The sequence below is a fragment of the Cupressus sempervirens genome, chromosome 1 (assembly GCF_028749045.1).
Source record: "Cupressus sempervirens isolate cs-2001-9-10 chromosome 1, ASM2874904v1, whole genome shotgun sequence".
NCBI lineage: Eukaryota > Viridiplantae > Streptophyta > Pinopsida > Cupressales > Cupressaceae > Cupressus > Cupressus sempervirens.
Window position 1 is genome coordinate 268,311,398 of NC_143118.1, and position 13,261 is coordinate 268,324,658.

Consider the following 13,261-nt stretch of genomic DNA (forward strand, 5'->3'; position numbering starts at 1 on the left):
ATATCCAACAAAATAAGAGGAAAATTTGTGTTGTTGACAACTTGTTTTAGTATTGACACCTAAAATGGTAATGGAGGATTGTATGAAAATGTGCTCTGCAAAGGCTCTATATCTTTCTCACACATGTATTAAAATCATGTTGATTATGATAACTAGAGTTCAAGTGGACATGTTCAAATTGAAATTAATCATGAAAAATAGTTTAGGGCTTGATTGTGTGAATTATTTCTACCAATGTTATGAATCATACTTTATGATCTTCTCTTTGTTTATTGTTATACTTTCTTAATTCTAATGATACTATTGGAATTCTTTATAATAAATGAGAGGGGGGTGAATCAATTATCCAAGGTCTAGATGTACAAATAAAACTTTTCATAGCTTAGTGAACCTATATCCATAAAACATATTCATCATGCACGCATCAGTTAGATCGTACAATCACTTAAACTTTGTTTATTACTATCAAATAAACTTTTCATAAATGTAACCATGAAACATAATAGATGAAAAATAACACATTTGACACAATGATTTTACATGTAAACCAAATTTGGAAAAAACCACCAGTATATGTTGCTTATTCTCACTCTTCTAAAGTGATACCCTATGAAAGGCCAACCCTGTTAAAGGTTAAAATGCACACTGTTAAATGTGACTTGGTTGGAGGAATGCACTCACCCTATTAGGAGTGGGCCTTGTTAGAGGAATTTAAATCATTCACTTGGAATATCACCTTGTTAAAAGATTTATAAATGACTCTTAGGTCAACCTTAATCCAAAGGATCTACCCTAGACTAGTACAATGACTAGAAAGTGTTAGAAATATAAAAGGAGTAATTGAGCGGGGAAGGGTGAATTAGTTACTACAAAAATATTTCATAGATCCATTAGATGCCATAACAAAATAGACTCTTAAAATTGAATATTGTTGATGCTTGACAAACAAAGAAATGTTGTAACTCAGTAAATGCTATAATTGCTTGGTAATTACTTAGCATGCAAATCTTAGGATGCTATCTATGATTACCATTACTTTAAGTTAGTTGAAAACATGTAAAATAAAATAGCATGAAAACATTTGACATCAAGATTTAACATGGAAACTCAATTTGGAAAAAACCACCAATTGCAACTAGTTACTATTTACACTCTTCTGATGTGAGCCTTTTTAGGAGCCAACCATATTAAAGGTTACAAAACACACTATTAGGTGTGATCCTATTAGAGGATTTAATCACCCTATTAGGAGTGGCCTTGTTAGAGGTCTTTAGAAAATTCAATAGAATTGTCACCTTGTTAGAGGATTTACAAATAGTTGTTAAGCCAACTCTTTTAAGAGATTTAGATCACTACTACAATGGTTATAGAGTAACAATGAGATGACCCAATTTTTGATGCAACTAAATTGCTGATTACATATCTAAATTTTGGCTTGTACTTTATCCTTCCTAATTGAATATATCTTTTTAGCTCCACAAGGATATTCTACTTATCCTTTTGATTCACTTCCTTACTACAACATTAGATCTTCAAAATCTTTCATGCATTCACATTCTTACACACTTTTGAATTCTCAACTTGACCTTATACTTATATCTTTCATTTTATCAATTTGGCTGATATACAACTTAGAATAATTAATATTCATCTCCTTGGTTGGCTTAACAACCATATGATAAATCAATTAAACTCAATATGCCAAAATAAGGAAATCCTTTGTTAACTTACCCTGCTTAGTAGACACTAACTTAGAAATGATTTTTCCATGTTAACCAAGTGAACTTGGTGAACACTACATACTTGCATAGATCTTATGGTAAACGAGTGAGCTTGGTTAACATTGGTTCTGCCCAAATTTTCCTTCATTAACCGGTTTAGCTCGATTAACACTCATCTTTTGCAGACTTCCCTTTGATGCCCAAGTGAACTTGGTAGATACTACCTTTTGAACTAGGCAAACTTTGAATTTCTTGGTAGCCATAGAAAACTATCTTCACTGCCCGAGTGAGCTTGGCATAAAATGACTAGTAATAATATGACATTTGCATAACATCAAAGATAATACACAATTAATCAATTGTATCCAATAATCTACCTCTTTAGCATTGATGGCAACATAACATGTCATAACACAATGAAATTTTTGGAACAAGAATAAAGTAAGGAGCATATTCTTAGTTTCATTTTGATACACATCCATGAGAACTTCTTCTGTTAGTGTGAACTTTTTTTGCCTTTAGTTTCTCCCTCTATCAAAAAACTTATGTCTGCTAGATCTTTTCTACCAAGTTCATTCTCCTTCTTTGACATTTGCTTACTATGATAGCATACTTCTCCCTCTTATAGCAATCTTTCTATGAGTTATGATAGTAAACTTCTCCCTCTTTGAAATCATATGCCAAAGATAATAGCTCTATTAATATCAGTATACCTTAAGTACTAATTCATTTGCAATATGCCCTTGTTAATACTATACCAACTGATTAATCTTCAACATGCTCTAGTTGATGCATCACTAAAATTCATTTAGTGAGCTTCATATAGGGGAATGACCCCTAGCTTACCTCTTAGATACAAAAATACATCCTTAGGTAATGGCTTGGTGAATATGTCTATAATTTGCTCTTTTGTAATTACATATTTCAATCTGACTTTATTGTCTTGCACCAATTCTTTTAAGGAGTGATATTTTATAGCAATCTACTTTTTTTTGGTATGAATCACTAGATTCTTTGATATATTGATTGCATTGGTGTTATCATAGTATATGACTACTAGATCCTTGATCTCTATCTTCATGCCCATCAACAATTGTTTGAACAAAACAATGTTAGAACAATTAACTATTGCTGCCACATGTTTTGCCTCTCCTATGTATTGAGAGATGAAATTTTCTTTCTTTCTTGTCCAAGACATTAGTCTTTTACCAATAAAGAATTCTCCACCACTAGTGCTCTTCCTATCATCAATACTTCCTACCCAATCAGCATTAGTGAATATATTCAATCCAAATTGCCATCTTTTTTGTACCATAAGTCATATTCTTTAGTTCCTTTCATATATCTGTTTATTTTGATTTCCATCATGTGATTTTCTCTAGGATTTTCTAAGAATCTTAGCACCATACCAAATTCTAATGCAATATTAGGCCTTATATGCACTACATACTGTATTTTTCCAATCATTGATCTGTATGTGATTTGATGTACTTCTATAGAATCATCATTTTTGGAAAGCTTATGTCTAGTAGACATATGGGTGCCAACTAGTCTTGAATCATCCATTCTAAATTTCTTTAGTATCTCCTTGATATACTTAGATTGAGTAATGTAGATATCATCTTTCTTTTGTTGAACCTATCATCCAACAAAGAATTTTATCTCTCCAAACATAGACATCTCAAATTATTTACTCATTTTCTATGAAAATTCTTTGCACAAGTCATCATTTCGTATGAATAAGGTATCATCAACAAATATTTCTACTAACACAATCTTCTTGTCTAGTCCATCTTTGATATGTAGACTACTATTATCATGTGTTCTTTGAAAACCAGTTTGTATCAAGTAATCATGAAGTATTTCATACTAAGCTCTAGGAGCTTGATTAAGACCATATAATACTTTGTGTAATTTGTAGACCATGTCTCTTTTGGTAGGATCTACAAAACCTTATGCTTATTCAATGTAGACTTCCTCATCAAGGATTCCATTCAATAATGTAGATTTAGCATCTATTTTATACACTTTAAATCCTCTAGGTGTTGCATATGCTAGTAGAGTTCTAACACCTTCTAATATTGAAACAAGAGCAAAATTTTACCATAATCAATACCTTCTTCTTGAGAATAGCCTTTATACACCAATCTTGCTTTGTTTCTGAAAACTTTTCCATCTTCATTCAGCTTGTTTCTAAACACCCACCTTGTGTCAATTACATTTTTATCCTTGGGTCTAGCAACAAGAGTGCAGGTTTTTTTCTTCTCTATCTATTATATTTCTTCATTCATTACTTCAACCCAACTTTCATTATCCAATGCATCTTTAGTGTTTCTAGGTTCAAATTCAGCAAGTATACATGTACCTTTTAATTTTCTTCTTGTCATTGTTCCATCACCTTTGTCTCCAATAATCGAATCAGATTTATGATTCCTTATGACATATCTTGCTAACATAGGTTCTTTAAATTTGGAATGAATTTCACTTCTTTCATCATGAACTTCAATATCAAGCTCGAGTCCCACTGCCTATGACTTGGGTCCTTCAAACTCAATTTGAACTAGCTTGGTGGTGTAGGGGCACCTTGAAACATAGTGTCCTCACCATTTTAATTTTTTTTTTGGTGCTCCAAGAGAGATTTTGTAAGTAATAATAAGGGTAATTGGACCTAAGTGCGATAGCTAGGGTGTAGGAAGTCAAAATGTCCTAGGAAGAGTCATAAATGGCCTAAAAATTAGGATATACCTTACCATAGGTAATGAGTAGCCTGTGGGATGATTCAATAGCTTATGGAAGGGTCCCTAGCATGGATTTTCTAAGGTATTTCCTAAATGGAAAGTTAGAAGTGTGTAAAATAACAAGCAAGCAAAATTGAAAAAGTTGCTATGTGGCAATTTTGGACTTTTTGAAAAAATGCTGATTTTGCAAGAAATATTGATTTCCTTTTTAAAAACTTGAAATAGATGGATTGAAAACCTAATTAAGAAGGGAAAAGACATAGGAGGATGTATAAAAGACTTTCCAAACCCTAAAATGTCGGAGGTGATTGTCATTTGTACAAACAAGTGTTGTAGCATTACATTTTGAAGGCAAAACAACTGTATTTTTGAGTTTTTAAGGTTTGCTAAAAAATTTCTTGGTTGATGTACCTAATGGAATAGTATATAGGTTTAATTAGAAAAAAAATTATTTAGGAATTTTTCTTTGAAAGTCTTTTGGTTGATAGTTTCAAAAATCTTTCCATTTTAAATAGTTTGTTGTCTTGTTTTCAATAGCTTCTAGGAATAGTGGTGTAACTCACTGTCCCACCATTGGAATTTTATGGCCTCTCTAGGATACTAAGTACACTCAATTTATTATATTGTGGAAAAAGGAGGGACCTTCAAAATGTTGGAAAGAAATTTTAAGCTCTTTCCCTAGGCGAGCTAGAGCATGCCTTGCTAGGGAAGAAGTAAATAATAGAGGTTTTCTTGCAGGTTGATGGAGATCTTTTGAATGTTTAATATTAAGATTATAGGGGAGTGATAGGAGACCCCTTGGTAAGAAGGAGAAGGTGTGGCCAATCCATTAAGGTACTCTAGAAGACCAAACAAGTTAAGCTTGTAAACCCTCTAAAACCCTCTAAATTAGAAAGGGTATTGTACAACCATTCTAGGGTCTAAAACCTAAAAATTATTAAAGCTCTCACAATATTAATAGAAGAAAAATGATAAAAGCCCTATTTTGTAGGTAAAATAGGGCTGATTGGGGCTCTTCCTTGTAGCCCTATTTTGAAGAAAAAGGATGAAATTGGGTAGAAACTTAAACATAGAAAGATGTTTTAAGATGCCAAAGGAGTACATTAAAAGGTGTTGAGACTCCTTCCATGATGCTACAAGTGGTTGGGAAGAATGGTCAAAAAGACCTAGTTTTGTGGAAGGCCTTGAATACTATCCATTCAGGATGGTAGCCTGGTAGACAACAAGAAGTGAAAACTTATCACTTGATACTGGAGTAGGGTTTAGAATTAGGAGGTCTTTTCTTGGAAACGGTCCTATAAATCCATGTGGTGATCTAGAAAGGCACCCTAAGTCCCAAAGCTAGACACAAAGCATGAATTAGTGATTGGTTCATCCCTACTTCTCCCTATCACTCAATAGCATCTAACTGTGACTTGGGTCCTTTAGACTATGACTTAGGTTGCACTATCTACAACTTGGTAACTATTGGAGATTTTGGAGACTTGAGGGGTGAAGCCTCCTTTTTTTAGATAGATTTGATAGGCTATTAGGTTCATGTAGTGCCTGCCCCTAAGTCACATTTCTGTTATCATTGCCAAACTCTTTTAGGCCAATTTATGCTTGATGATTAGTATTATTATTTTAGAGATTATCAGATGTTGTTTTACACTCAGTTTATTATATGATGAGATTACTTGGTACTCTATATTTCATGCATGTATGATGATTATTCAATGTTTTCAGTTATCGATGATGATTAGTTAGATGGTTTATTATCACATGTGCCTTCTTATGGATACTTACCCCATACTGCATGTGTATGGTGTGCATGTTTGTTTTATTTATGTATGGTGTTTCTGATGTGGTTAAGGAAGGGAGTCATAGTCACCTACTAGTCGGGATCTACACGATGCACCACTTCTTGCCATTGTCTATTTAGATTAGAATATTGTGTTTGTACATGTGTGGATTTTATGCAGGTTGCAGGTACCGGGTATCGACTTCCCTGAATTGCCAGGATGAGCGTACCCTATCGCATTGTCTCAATGGTAACAGAGGGGAGATAAACTCTTAAGTCCAAATCCTAAACCCTGTAGCCAATTGTCCTAATTGATAATTAGGAAAATTATCTGAGTTAAGTACCCTCCGAATGCATCAAAGGATGTAATTTCGTGATTATAACCCTTTTTGTTTGATTTAGTATGTGTTTTTCTATGTTGGGTTTTCGTATGATGTTATATGAGTCCTTGTTGTGTTTTCTATTAATTAAGTCTAATTAAAGAGATTAATTAAAGATTTAATTTAATGGAGAATTAATATGATATCTTTAATATTTAATTAATTGAGAAATTAATTAAATAAAAGAATTAAATTTAGAGGTTAAAGTTCAAAGATAAATTTAGAATAGGATAATATTTATTTAATTTAATAATAATATATTTGGAGTTCATTTTTAAATAAATGCTAAATATTATTGTTATTTAAATTAATTAAATATGTTATCAATTAAGTTCTAAAATAAATTAAAAGTTGAAAGATATTAAATTATTAAGAATTCTAGATCGCATGATCTAAGCATGAGTTTAAAAATGAGAATTAAATTAAAAGATTAAATAATAGAAATTAATAACGTTATTTTAATTTCATAAAGTGCACATGAGATTAAAGTAATAAATTAATTTAAAAATTGAAGTCAAGTGGAATATTAAATAAAGTTATTTAATAAATCAACTTAATGTGCATGAAAGTTGAATGCAAAAGAAAAGAAAAGATAATAAAGGTTAATTTGGAGTTAACTAAGTGGTGCAAAGAGTCTTCTCGGGTGAACGCACAATTAGTGCCCCGATTTGAGGAGAAAACTTCTTATCACAACTTTGGGGGTTCATTTTTGGGACATACGAAGTTGGACAGGAATTTTTGGGGAGACATCTTTTGGAAGTGATTTTCAGAAGGTGAATACCAAAGAAATATTTTGTGAAGAAGGTCATTGAGAGGAGCGAATTCTCTTACAATTCCTAAGGATTTCATAATAGCATCAGGATCAGGTAGGGTCTTGTGTTGTTGATTATCGATTAAATACGCAATTCTCCTTTCTTGTCTTCTTCGTGTCTGGGGTTTTTAAATCTGAATTCTCTGTGATGAAAGTTTTAAGCTTTCAATATTGTGAATTTATTAATTGTTTGTCAATAATTTCTGTATCCATGGAGACTGGATGAATTATTAGAACCCTTGTTTTCTTGATTTAGAAATTAAGATTTAATTAGGTAAGGGTTTTGAATGTAAAATTGAAAGTTCTAAGTTTTAAAAAAAAAAAAAAAAAAAAAAAATATATATATATATATATATATATATATATTATATATATTTTCCTTGGAGGATATTGTCTTAATGGAAATTAAATAAAACTAAATTTAAAATAAACATTATTTATTTTATATATATATATATTTATTGTTTTAATAAAATTAAATAAATCTAATTTAAAATAAAATTAATTTATTTATACTTTTATTAAAATCGAAATTGGAGATTTGTTTTAAATTTTTTTAAAAAAATTAAAATTAAAAATATATATATTTGGGGTGGGGCGGGGCCACCACTTCCCACGCCCCACACTCTTTCCCATGCTGCCGCAGGTGGACGGCAGGCCGGCGGGCCTTTAAAAACGACATTGTTTTTTAAAAAAAAAGTATTACGATTTAAATTTTTATAAATCATTTTTAAAAAAAAAAAAAACATTTTAAATAGAATTACTTTATTTAATATTGTTATTAGATAATTTAAAATTATTAAATTTTAAATTATATTGAAATTATATTATTATTTATTAATAATTTTATAAATAAATAAATTATTAATAAATATAATATGATTCTTTATGTATCATTAATTAATCGTAGTTATAGTTTGACTTAATTAAGATTAATTAAATCAAATATTTGTGTAAGCAAGTTTAATATTATAACATCGATTTTAATGGAAGCTCAGATTATTATAATCAACAAGGATTATTGATAATTTAATTATTACCTTAGATTGTTTTAGGACTTTGACTTAAAATCAATTAAGGGTAATTAGGTGTTTCATTTGGAGTTAGGAACGGGTTAATTTGTAAAGGTGAACTATGAGTTCTATTTGTTTAAAACATACGTTCAATTGGAAATGGAAACCTCACATTTACTCAATAGTATATTATCAATCAAATTGAACTATAAAACTTTTTATTTGAAAATAAACACTGAAAAATGAAACCTTATTGTTTAACTCAACTGTATATTTCAAATCAAAACCAATTGTGAGACTATGATGTTTTCTATATATTGTTTATGTTTGAGTGTTATGGGGTTGGTTTAGCGTTGACCAGTTTAGGTTGTCCCCAGAGGCTTGGGGTTGTGAATGTGATGTTATGATGATTTGTTCTCGATCTTTTCAAACCAACCAAGGTAATGTGATAGTACGCTCTATGATGGATGTATTTACTGTTTGTTATTGCTTTCCAGTTTCCTTGTGTGAAGCTGAGGTGTATGTATTTGAGATACCTAACTTAACCATTTTTGAGTCTCGATCAGTTATAATTTGATTGCTTTTCGGTCGCTTGAGAGGACTGAAGTGTTTGTTATGTTCTTGATGATGTCATGTTTTGACTTGACCATTTTGGAGTCTTCGATCAGTATTGTAATTTACTATTGGGATACTTTCTGGTTGCTCATTGGAGAACCATTGGATTTTGTGATTTATCATTGATGCCATCAGTTGCTGATAGAGAACTATCGTGATCATATGTTTATTATTTGATATTATCTGTTGCTCATGAAGAACTGATGTAATTTTGTGGCTTATCTTTTTATGATGTTTTTCAGTTGCTTGTATAGGACTGAGGTGATTTTATTATGATTCTTTGATTCATGATTTCATGAGCCTAAGGTAGGTTATCTATGTGTAGTGTCGAGAAGTGGCTTGCAATGGGGATCAGGGCCCTAAGAGGCTGCCTGGAGTAACCCATTGTAAGTTGATTTAATAAGTGAAAACATTTACACTAAATGGGAGAAAATGAACCTAACAAGATAATTGTATGTTCTCTCCCACGCCTTGAGTGCTAGTACAGACTAGGATGGGGTAGAGAGAACGCTTGGTTATGACCTTGCATTCCATAGTATGCCTCGTCAGTACGAGAGGATACTAGTGGCCGCAGGGATCAGTAGGGACTCGGGATTCCTAAGGGATTGCTCGGGTAACTTCTACGTGACTTTTGCGATGACACTTTCCCGCTTGCATATTAGGTTTCCTACATGTCTTATGGTACCTTTGGGATTTAGATGTCGATCTTTTTAGGAACCCTTGAGTTAGCATACTTATAGGATTTCTTGGACTTAGAGAGTATTTATGATTATAGGTTTTGTTATCCTATTTTGGACTTGAGACTATCTACTCAGCGCGGTGGAAGTGGACCATTTAGGTTCCACGCGGTCGGGTGGTAGTGCTTTTACTCTTACCATTGAGATCCATTCCGTGGTCACCGTGGCTAGAGTTTTTGTGATTGGCATTTACCTTCACTATGTTCTTGGATTATTATGATGGATGGTTAGATTTTATGATAGATGTTTTATCATTATGGATGTATGGATGTATCATGTATGGGGAATAGTTTCATATATTTTTTACTGTACTTTGTATCATGGATTTGAGGATGTTGTATCTTTATCTTTACATATGTATACTCTTTTAAGCCTTTCATACCGTGTGACTTATACAGTGGATGATTGAGCATTCCGAATTAATTTGCCAAGGAGCATTCAGAACAAATGTATATTATGGACATTGGAGTTTCTGATTATTCTTTCATATGTATGTGATAGTTGTTAGACTTAGAATTAATTAAATTTAAACATGACTCAACGTCTTGGGATCTTTAAGAAATGTAACTTACAATGTATGTTGTCGATGATTACATGTTATTGCTTTTGCTACTATGTGTTTGATGTGTATGTTATACCTTCTTACTTTAAAAAAAAAAAAAATGTTTAGCAAACTTAGTGAAACTTTAGGTTAATTCTTTTGGATCCCTTGGCGGGGCGTTACAGTTCATAGTAAACAAACCTTCTATAATCATCTTACCTTGTATTTCTTTCTTCTTCACTATTTTCTAGGAACTCATCAATTCTCACATGTGCACTTTCTATGATTTTATGAGTAGATAAATTCAAACATTTGTATGCTTTACTTCTACAAGAGTATCCTAGAAATATGCCTTCATCACCTTTTACATCAAATTTTCCTTTTCTAGATTCTTCCAAGATATAACATTTACTACCAAGTACTTTCAAGTAACTTACATTAGGTTTGTAACCATACCATAGTTGATAAGGAGTTTGCTTTAAATCTTTCTTCAACTATACTTTGTTCAAGGTATGAACTGTAGTGCTAATATCTTCCTTCTAGTGCTTGATTGCAAAATTCTTTTTTATCATCAATCTTCTTACATAATCCATGATGGATTTGTTCCTTCTTTTAGCTATACCATTATGTTGAGGTGTACCAAGGATTGATACTTGTCTTTTAATTCTTGTTTCAATGCAAAAATCATTGAATTCATTGGAGATGAATTCACCTCCTCTGTCTGATCTCAAATACTTTCTTTTCTAGTTTCTTTTTCTACTCTTGCCAGATACTAGTTGAATTTTTGAAAAGCTTCTATTTTTTTTTTAGATACATTATAGTTACCATTCTAAAATAATCATCAACAAAGAGAATGAAGAACTTTTCTCCACTATTACTCTCTATTCTAATAGATCCACATAAGTTTGTATCTACAAGTTCTAAGACTTCTTCAAAATGATAGCTCTTCCTTTTGAAACTAGTTTTTCTCATCTTACCAATTTGGCAATTCTTGCATAAACTCATATTAGGTTTCTTCAAACTAGTAATACCTCTTACTCTTCTATGTTTTCTTATCTTAACTAGATTATCAAAGTTTACATTACATAATCTTTTGTGTCATAACTAGCTTTCTTCTACTTGAGAAATAAAATATGAATTTTCACTAAGATCAAGATAAAATAGATTACTTTTTGTTTGCTTGCCAAATCCAACCAAATTTCCTTTACCATCTACCAGTTTGGCCTTTCCATCCATGAATTGTACCTTGAATCCAATGTTATTCAACTATACCATAGTTAGTAGATTATGCATTAGTCCTTCAACCCAATAATCATTGTCACATACAAGTTCATTGGTTAAAGAGATATAACATTTTTGTTTTATGCAACAAGGTTCATTATTTCCAAATCTTACACTACTTCCATCATAATGTTCCATGTGTTCAAATTTTGTTTTATTGGAATCTCTATCTGTAAAATAAGATTTCTTACCTTTGTCCTTGTAGTTCTTGTAATTTTTGAATTCCTTCTTGCCTTTGTACTTATTAATTTTGTTCTCATCCTTGTTTTCTCTATTTGGACACCTAGCAGCAATATGACCACCTTCTTCACAAGAAAAGAAGATTAGAGGAATTTTTCCTTTGTATTTTCCTCTACTTTTGGCATATTTCTTTGCAAGTAGGGCTTCAACAATTTCAAGATCACTGTCAAAAATTTCTTTAATTTCTTCTTCACTTCCTAATTAATTGGTCTTTGATTTATTTCTTTTTTCCTTGAGTGAGAGTTTGTCTTGAAATATAGACTCAATATTTTTGGAACTAGGAACATGGTTATCATAGTTATCCAATTCGCAAGCTGTCAATCTTCCAACTAGAGAATCCAAGGTTATTTTATTATTTGGATTACATCTCATCTCTTGACTATTAGACATTCTAATTGCATAAATAGGAAGAAGAGTTACGAGTACCATTCTTACAATAGTTTTGTCATCAATATCTCCTCTACATGCTTTGATTGCACTTACACTTGCTTTGATTATTTTCACATATTTTGCAATGTTTTCATCTTCTCTTATTTTCATCTCATCATAATGATCTCTGAGACTTTCAACTTTAGCTCTTCTTATATTGTCATCTCCACCATAAATGTATTTCATTTTAGTCCACATTTCATGAGTAGTTTCATAGTCTTTTACTTCTTCAAATTTAGCATAACTAAGAGCAAAAGCAATATCAATCATAATGATGTTATGATTCTTCTTTTCAAAAATATCTTCAAATGACAATGTTTCAGAAGGAGGCTTGTATTCAATATCAATATATTTACAACTTGAATAATTTATGGTATCAAAATGTGACCTCATAAGTACTTGTCATGCTACAAAATTCTCTCTATTCAACTTGGGAATCTCTCTTCTATAAAACATCTTGATCTTTAGCTTAGGTCCTTGAAACCTTCTCTACAAGCACCAAAAGGTCTGATACTAATTGTTGGAAATATAAAAGGAGTAATTGAGAGGGTAGGGGTGAATCAATTACTATAAAAAATATTTCTTAGATCCCTTAGATGTCAGAACAAAATAAACTCTAAAAATTGAATAGTACTGATGCTCCACAAATAAAGAAATGTTGTCACTTAGTAAACACTATAATTTCTCAGTAATTACTTAGCATGCAAATCTTAGGATTTTATCTATGATTACCATTACTTTAACTTAGTTTCAAACACAAAAAAAAAATAGCATGAACACATTTGACACCAAGATTTAATGTGGAAACCCAATTTGGGAAAAACTACCAATTGCAACTAGTTACTGTTTTCACTCTTCTAAAGTGAAGCCTTATTGGGAGCTAACCCTATTAAAGGTCACAAAACACATTGTTAGGTGTGACCCTATTAGAGGATTTAATCACCCTATTAGTAGTGGCCTTGTCAAAGGTCTTTA